General features: G+C 43.9%; 1 long non-coding RNA gene across 1 annotated transcript in view; it reads left to right on the top strand.

The window, feature by feature from the left end:
• LOC129844779 (uncharacterized) overlaps window positions 1–6173 on the top strand; it is a 17210-nt gene extending 11037 nt beyond the window's left edge. The window contains exon 3 of the long non-coding RNA XR_008758004.1: window positions 5310–6173. This is a non-coding gene — a long non-coding RNA (uncharacterized LOC129844779). The remainder of the gene's footprint in view (window positions 1–5309) is intronic.
• The last annotated feature ends 2977 nt before the right edge of the window (window positions 6174–9150 follow it).

Here is a 9150-nt window from a genome sequence, read left to right as displayed (position 1 = left end):
CTCACATGTTGTCTCACTACAATATTTTATCTTGATACGTTAATAAATACATGCTGTGTTAATTTTGGCATGTTTACCTGCCTACGTAGCGTAGTTAGCCCATAATAAGTCAATAGGGCTAACTGGCTAGCTATTACTACTGTTAGGGCTAACTGGCTAGCTACTACTACTGTTAGGGCTAACTGGCTAGCTACTAGTACTGTTAGGGCTAACTGGCTAGCTACTAGTACTGTTAGGGCTAACTGGCTAGCTACTAGTACTGTTAGGGCTAACTGGCTAGCTACTACTACTGTTAGGGCTAACTGGCTAGCTACTACTACTGTTAGGGCTAACTGGCTAGCTACTACTACTGTTAGGGCTAACTGGCTAGCTACTACTACTGTTAGGGCTAACTGGCTAGCTACTAGTACTGTTAGGGCTAACTGGCTAGCTACTAGTACTGTTAGGGCTAACTGGCTAGCTACTAGTACTGTTAGGGCTAACTGGCTAGCTACTACTGCTGTTAGGGCTAGCTGGCTAGCTACTAGTACTGTTAGGGCTAACTGGCTAGCTACTAGTACTGTTAGGGCTAACTGGCTAGCTACTACTACTGTTAGGGCTAACTGGCTAGCTACTAGTACTGTTAGGGCTAACTGGCTAGCTACTACTGCTGTTAGGGCTAGCTACTAGTACTGTTAGGGCTAACTGGCTAGCTACTAGTACTGTTAGGGCTAACTGGCTAGCTACTACTACTGTTAGGGCTAAATGGCTAGCTACTACTACTGTTAGGGCTAACTGGCTAGCTACTACTAATGTTAGGGCTAACTGGCTAGCTACTAGTACTGTTAGGGCTAACTGGCTAGCTACTAGTACTGTTAGGGCTAACTGGCTAGCTACTAGTACTGTTAGGGCTAACTGGCTAGCTACTAGTACTGTTAGGGCTAACTGGCTAGCTACTAGTACTGTTAGGGCTAGCTGGCTAGCTACTAGTACTGTTAGGGCTAACTGGCTAGCTACTAGTACTGTTAGGGCTAACTGGCTAGCTACTACTGTTAGCTAGCTAGCCAGAAAGTGTTGATAATGGGATATGGAGAAGGGTGAGCCGGTCAAGGATCGATTCAGACAAGGTGGTAAATTGTATGACAAGCGACAGTTTAATTTAAGAGTAAAGATATCTGGTACAAGCGTATACGGACTCGTTCATTAGCTCATAAGGAACCTGCAGAAAAAGCCCAGATAACAGAGTGCATAGACATTTTATACAGCACAGAAAGTAGGTTGAGTCTGGAAGTTCTGGTCCTCTGGTTGGTTCTGGACAGGTTGTTGTCTTCTCAGATTGGTCCTGATGAGCTGGGCGTCATCCTTCTGAGTCTTGTAGCAAAAGTTCTTTGTTACCAAATGTTCAGCTAAGCAGGAGATTTTGTGTGTGCGTAGATGTTCTTATTTTAATCAGTGTTTATGAAAGGTTTATGTCAGCCCTCTGTCCTTGGGTATGTGTGTGTCTTATTATCTCGTGAAATGCAGACCCAAGCACCCTTTTCTTATCAGTGTTTATGAAAGGTTTACGTCAGCCCTCTGTCCTTGGGTGTGTGTGGGTCTCAGTATCTCCTTATGAGTTTGTGAGAAACCCTGTTTTGAAAGAAGTTAGTTATAACAACGTAATAGCAATATGCTTGTGTTAATTTAAATGGTATTTATTACAAAAGCCATGAAGAGTTGGTAGCTGGCTACCCACTAAAAAATGTACTACCTTGAACAACATTAGTTGTAGGTATTTTTAGTTCATTTTTGCCTGTTTAAATAGCTGGCTGGTTAGATTATTCCTGACTCTGACATTGCTCGTTAATTTCTTTATTTAACATTTTGTGTGTATTTGTTATGTATTACTGTACTGTTGGAGCTAGAAACACAAGCATTGTATATTACTGACTGTTGGAGCTACTGTAGAAAAACAAGCATTATATATTACTGTACTGTTGGAGCTAGAAACACAAGCATTATATATTACTGTACTGTTGGAGCTAGAAACACAAGCATTATATATTACTGACTGTTGGAGCTAGAAACACAAGCATTATATATTACTGACTGTTGGAGCTAGAAACACAAGCATTATATATTACTGACTGTTGGAGCAAGAAACACAAGCATTATGTATTACTGTACTGTTGGAGCTAGAAACACAAGCATTATATATTACTGTACTGTCGGAGCTAGAAACACAAGCATTATATATTACTGTACTGTTGGAGCTAGAAACACAAGCATTATATATAACTGTACTGTTGGAGCTAGAAACACAAGCATTATATATAACTGTACTGTTGGAGCTAGAAACACAAGCATTAGGTATTACTGTACTGTTGGAGCTAGAAACACAAGCATTATATATTACTGACTGTTGGAGCTAGAAACACAAGCATTATGTATTACTGACTGTTGGAGCTAGAAACACAAGCATTATATATTACTGACTGTTGGAGCAAGAAACACAAGCATTATGTATTACTGACTGTTGGAGCTAGAAACACAAGCATTATATATTACTGACTGTTGGAGCTAGAAACACAAGCATTAGGTATTACTGTACTGTTGGAGCTAGAAACACAAGCATTATATATAACTGTACTGTTGGAGCTAGAAACACAAGCATTAGGTATTACTGTACTGTTGGAGCTAGAAACACAAGCATTATATATTACTGACTGTTGGAGCAAGAAACACAAGCATTATATATTACTGACTGTTGGAGCTAGAAACACAATCATTATATATTACTGTACTGTTGGAGCTACTGTAGAAACACAAGCATTATATATTACTGTACTGTTGGAGCTAGAAACACAAGCATTATATATTACTGACTGTTGGAGCTAGAAACACAAGCATTATGTATTACTGACTGTTGGAGCTAGAAACACAAGCATTATATATTACTGACTGTTGGAGCTAGAAACACAAGCATTATGTATTACTGTTGGAGCTAGAAACACAAGCATTATATATTACTGACTGTTGGAGCAAGAAACACAAGCATTATATATTACTGACTGTTGGAGCTAGAAACACAATCATTATATATTACTGTACTGTTGGAGCTACTGTAGAAACACAAGCATTATATATTACTGTACTGTTGGAGCTAGAAACACAAGCATTATATATTACTGACTGTTGGAGCTAGAAACACAAGCATTATGTATTACTGACTGTTGGAGCTAGAAACACAAGCATTATATATTACTGACTGTTGGAGCTAGAAACACAAGCATTATATATTACTGACTGTTGGAGCTAGAAACACAAGCATTATGTATTACTGTACTGTTGGAGCTAGAAACACAAGCATTATATATTACTGACTGTTGGAGCTAGAAACACAAGCATTATATATAACTGTACTGTTGGAGCTAGAAACACAAGCATTATATATTACTGTACTGTTGGAGCTAGAAACACAAGCATTATATATTACTGACTGTTGGAGCTAGAAACACAATCATTATATATTACTGTACTGTTGGAGCTAGAAACACAAGCATTATATATTACTGACTGTTGGAGCTAGAAACACAAGCATTATATATTACTGACTGTTGGAGCTAGAAACACAAGCATTATATATTACTGACTGTTGGAGCTAGAAACACAAGCATTATGTATTACTGTTGGAGCTAGAAACACAAGCATTATATATTACTGACTGTTGGAGCTAGAAACACAAGCATTATATATTACTGTACTGTTGGAGCTAGAAACACAAGCATTATGTATTACTGTTGGAGCTAGAAACACAAGCATTATGTATTACTGTTGGAGCTAGAAACACAAGCATTATATATTACTGTACTGTTTGAGCCAGAAACACAAGCATTATATATTACTGTACTGTTGGAGCTAGAAACACAAGCATTATGTATTACTGTACTGTTGGAGCTAGAAACACAAGCATTATGTATTACTGTACTGTTGGAGCTAGAAACACAAGCATTAGGTATTACTGTTGGAGCTAGAAACACAAGCATTATGTATTACTGACTGTTGGAGCTAGAAACACAAGCATTATATATTACTGTACTGTTGGAGCTAGAAACACAAGCATTATGTATTACTGTTGGAGCTAGAAACACAAGCATTATATATTACTGACTGTTGGAGCTAGAAACACAAGCATTATGTATTACTGTACTGTTGGAGCTACTGTAGAAAAACAAGCATTATATATTACTGTACTGTTGGAGCTAGAAACACAAGCATTATATATTACTGTACTGTTGGAGCTAGAAACACAAGCATTATATATTACTGACTGTTGGAGCTAGAAACACAAGCATTATGTATTACTGTACTGTTGGAGCTAGAAACACAAACATTATGTATTACTGTACTGTTGGAGCTAGAAACACAAACATTATGTATTACTGTACTGTTGGAGCTAGAAACACAAGCATTATGAATTACTGTACTGTTGGAGCTAGAAACACAAGCATTATATATTACTGTACTGTTGGAGCTAGAAACACAAGCATTATATATTACTGACTGTTGGAGCTAGAAACACAAGCATTATGTATTACTGTACTGTTGGAGCTAGAAACACAAGCATTATGTATTACTGTACTGTTGGAGCTAGAAACACAAGCATTATATATTACTGTCCTGGTGGAGCTAGAAACACAAGCATTATGTATTACTGTACTGTTGGAGCTAGAAACACAAGCATTATATATTACTGTACTGTTGGAGCTAGAAACACAAGCATTATATATAACTGTACTGTTGGAGCTAGAAACACAAGCATTATATATTACTGACTGTTGGAGCTACTGTAGAAACACAAGCATTATGTATTACTGTACTGTTGGAGCTAGAAACACAAGCATTATATATTACTGTACTGTTGGAGCTAGAAACACAAGCATTATGTATTACTGTACTGTTGGAGCTAGAAACATAAGCATTATGTATTACTGTACCGTTGGAGCTAGAAACACAAGCATTATATATTACTGTACTGTTGGAGCTAGAAACACAAGCATTATATATTACTGACTGTTGGAGCTAGAAACACAAGCATTATGTATTACTGTACTGTTGGAGCTAGAAACACAAGCATTATGTATTACTGTTGGAGGTAGAAACACAAGCATTATATATTACTGTACTGTTGGAGCTAGAAACACAAGCATTTCCCTGCTCCTTCGATAACATCTGCAAAATATCTATTTTGCTCTCCCTCTCTCTCACTCTCTCGCTCTTTCTCTCTCTCTCTGTATCTCTGTATCTCTCTCTTCCCCTCTCTCTCCCCCATCTTCCTCCCTCCCCGCCAGCCTTTGAGGAGCCAGTCCCTGATGACCGTTACCATGGTATCTACTTTGCGATGCTATTGGCCGGCGTGGGCTTCCTGCTTCCCTACAATAGCTTCATCACCGACGTGGACTACCTTCACCACAAGTTCCAGGGTAACACACACACACACACACACACACACACACACACACACACAGACACACACACACACACACACAGACACACACACACACACACACATGCAGTATTGTAGTGACCCTGCATTCACAAGCACATAGACTATATCAATGGAACCCGCTTTCTTGAAGCCGTATCCTGACCCCGAACCTTGTGGATTTGACAAGCTCACTGTCTCCCTATTTGATTACAGGACAGAGAGAGGTAGAGAGGGAAGATACCAGAGTTTACTGGGAAATAGACCCCAGTGTTAAACTCCTGTTGTAGAGACAGCAGTCTGGACCACCAGACGACCCCAGTGTTATAATGCTGTTGTAGAGACAGCAGTCTGGACCACCAGACGACCCCAGTGTTATAATGCTGTTGTAGAGACAGCAGTCTGGACCACCAGACGACCCCAGTGTTATAATGCTGTTGTAGAGACAGCGGTCTGGACCACCAGACGACCCCAGTGTTATAATGCTGTTGTAGAGACAGCGGTCTGGACCACCAGACGACCCCAGTGTTATAATGCTGTTGTAGAGACAGCAGTCTGGACCACCAGACGACCCCAGTGTTATAATGCTGTTGTAGAGACAGCAGTCTGGACCACCAGACGACCCCAGTGTTATACTGCTGTTGTAGAGACAGCGGTCTGGACCACCAGACGACCCCAGTGTTATAATGCTGTTGTAGAGACAGCGGTCTGGACCACCAGACGACCCCAGTGTTATAATGCTGTTGTAGAGACAGCGGTCTGGACCACCAGACGACCCCAGTGTTATAATGCTGTTGTAGAGACAGCGGTCTGGACCACCAGACGACCCCAGTGTTATAATGCTGTTGTAGAGACAGCGGTCTGGACCACCAGACGACCCCAGTGTTATAATGCTGTTGTAGAGACAGCGGTCTGGACCACCAGACGACCCCAGTGTTATAATGCTGTTGTAGAGACAGCGGTCTGGACCACCAGACGACCCCAGTGTTATAATGCTGTTGTAGAGACAGCGGTCTGGACCACCAGACGACCCCAGTGTTATAATGCTGTTGTAGAGACAGCGGTCTGGACCACCAGACGACCCCAGTGTTATAATGCTGTTGTAGAGACAGCGGTCTGGACCACCAGACGACCCCAGTGTTATAATGCTGTTGTAGAGACAGCGGTCTGGACCACCAGACGACCCCAGTGTTATAATGCTGTTGTAGAGACAGCGGTCTGGACCACCAGACGACCCCAGTGTTATAATGCTGTTGTAGAGACAGCGGTCTGGACCACCAGACGACCCCAGTGTTATAATGCTGTTGTAGAGACAGCGGTCTGGACCACCAGACGACCCCAGTGTTATAATGCTGTTGTAGAGACAGCGGTCTGGACCACCAGACGACCCCAGTGTTATAATGCTGTTGTAGAGACAGCGGTCTGGACCACCAGACGACCCCAGTGTTATAATGCTGTTGTAGAGACAGCGGTCTGGACCACCAGACGACCCCAGTGTTATAATGCTGTTGTAGAGACAGCGGTCTGGACCACCAGACGACCCCAGTGTTATAATGCTGTTGTAGAGACAGCGGTCTGGACCACCAGACGACCCCAGTGTTATAATGCTGTTGTAGAGACAGCGGTCTGGACCACCAGACGACCCCAGTGTTATAATGCTGTTGTAGAGACAGCGGTCTGGACCACCAGACGACCCCAGTGTTATAATGCTGTTGTAGAGACAGCGGTCTGGACCACCAGACGACCCCAGTGTTATAATGCTGTTGTAGAGACAGCAGTCTGGACCACCAGACGACCCCAGTGTTATAATGCTGTTGTAGAGACAGCAGTCTGGACCACCAGACGACCCCAGTGTTATAATGCTGTTGTAGAGACAGCGGTCTGGACCACCAGACGACCCCAGTGTTATAATGCTGTTGTAGAGACAGCGGTCTGGACCACCAGACGACCCCAGTGTTATAATGCTGTTGTAGAGACAGCGGTCTGGACCACCAGACGACCCCAGTGTTATAATGCTGTTGTAGAGACAGCAGTCTGGACCACCAGACGACCCCAGTGTTATAATGCTGTTGTAGAGACAGCAGTCTGGACCACCAGACGACCCCAGTGTTATAATGCTGTTGTAGAGACAGCGGTCTGGACCACCAGACGACCCCAGTGTTATAATGCTGTTGTAGAGACAGCGGTCTGGACCACCAGACGACCCCAGTGTTATAATGCTGTTGTAGAGACAGCGGTCTGGACCACCAGACGACCCCAGTGTTATAATGCTGTTGTAGAGACAGCGGTCTGGACCACCAGACGACCCCAGTGTTATAATGCTGTTGTAGAGACAGCGGTCTGGACCACCAGACGACCCCAGTGTTATAATGCTGTTGTAGAGACAGCGGTCTGGACCACCAGACGACCCCAGTGTTATAATGCTGTTGTAGAGACAGCGGTCTGGACCACCAGACGACCCCAGTGTTATAATGCTGTTGTAGAGACAGCGGTCTGGACCACCAGACGACCCCAGTGTTATAATGCTGTTGTAGAGACAGCGGTCTGGACCACCAGACGACCCCAGTGTTATAATGCTGTTGTAGAGACAGCAGTCTGGACCACCAGACGACCCCAGTGTTATAATGCTGTTGTAGAGACAGCGGTCTGGACCACCAGACGACCCCAGTGTTATAATGCTGTTGTAGAGACAGCAGTCTGGACCACCAGACGACCCCAGTGTTATAATGCTGTTGTAGAGACAGCGGTCTGGACCACCAGACGACCCCAGTGTTATAATGCTGTTGTAGAGACAGCGGTCTGGACCACCAGACGACCCCAGTGTTATAATGCTGTTGTAGAGACAGCGGTCTGGACCACCAGACGACCCCAGTGTTATAATGCTGTTGTAGAGACAGCGGTCTGGACCACCAGACGACCCCAGTGTTATAATGCTGTTGTAGAGACAGCGGTCTGGACCACCAGACGACCCCAGTGTTATAATGCTGTTGTAGAGACAGCGGTCTGGACCACCAGACGACCCCAGTGTTATAATGCTGTTGTAGAGACAGCGGTCTGGACCACCAGACGACCCCAGTGTTATAATGCTGTTGTAGAGACAGCGGTCTGGACCACCAGACGACCCCAGTGTTATAATGCTGTTGTAGAGACAGCGGTCTGGACCACCAGACGACCCCAGTGTTATAATGCTGTTGTAGAGACAGCGGTCTGGACCACCAGACGACCCCAGTGTTATAATGCTGTTGTAGAGACAGCGGTCTGGACCACCAGACGACCCCAGTGTTATAATGCTGTTGTAGAGACAGCGGTCTGGACCACCAGACGACCCCAGTGTTATAATGCTGTTGTAGAGACAGCAGTCTGGACCACCAGACGACCCCAGTGTTATAATGCTGTTGTAGAGACAGCGGTCTGGACCACCAGACGACCCCAGTGTTATAATGCTGTTGTAGAGACAGCGGTCTGGACCACCAGACGACCCCAGTGTTATAATGCTGTTGTAGAGACAGCAGGTCTGGACCACCAGACGACCCCAGTGTTATAATGCTGTTGTAGAGACAGCGGTCTGGACCACCAGACGACCCCAGTGTTATAATGCTGTTGTAGAGACAGCGGTCTGGACCACCAGACGACCCCAGTGTTATAATGCTGTTGTAGAGACAGCGGTCTGGACCACCAGACGACCCCAGTGTTATAATGCTGTTGTA

This window comes from Salvelinus fontinalis, unplaced genomic scaffold, assembly GCF_029448725.1.
Source record: "Salvelinus fontinalis isolate EN_2023a unplaced genomic scaffold, ASM2944872v1 scaffold_0230, whole genome shotgun sequence".
NCBI classification, from domain to species: domain Eukaryota; kingdom Metazoa; phylum Chordata; class Actinopteri; order Salmoniformes; family Salmonidae; genus Salvelinus; species Salvelinus fontinalis.
The sequence above is the reverse complement of the archived record's forward strand: the minus strand, read 5'-3'. Positions and strand labels throughout refer to the sequence as shown.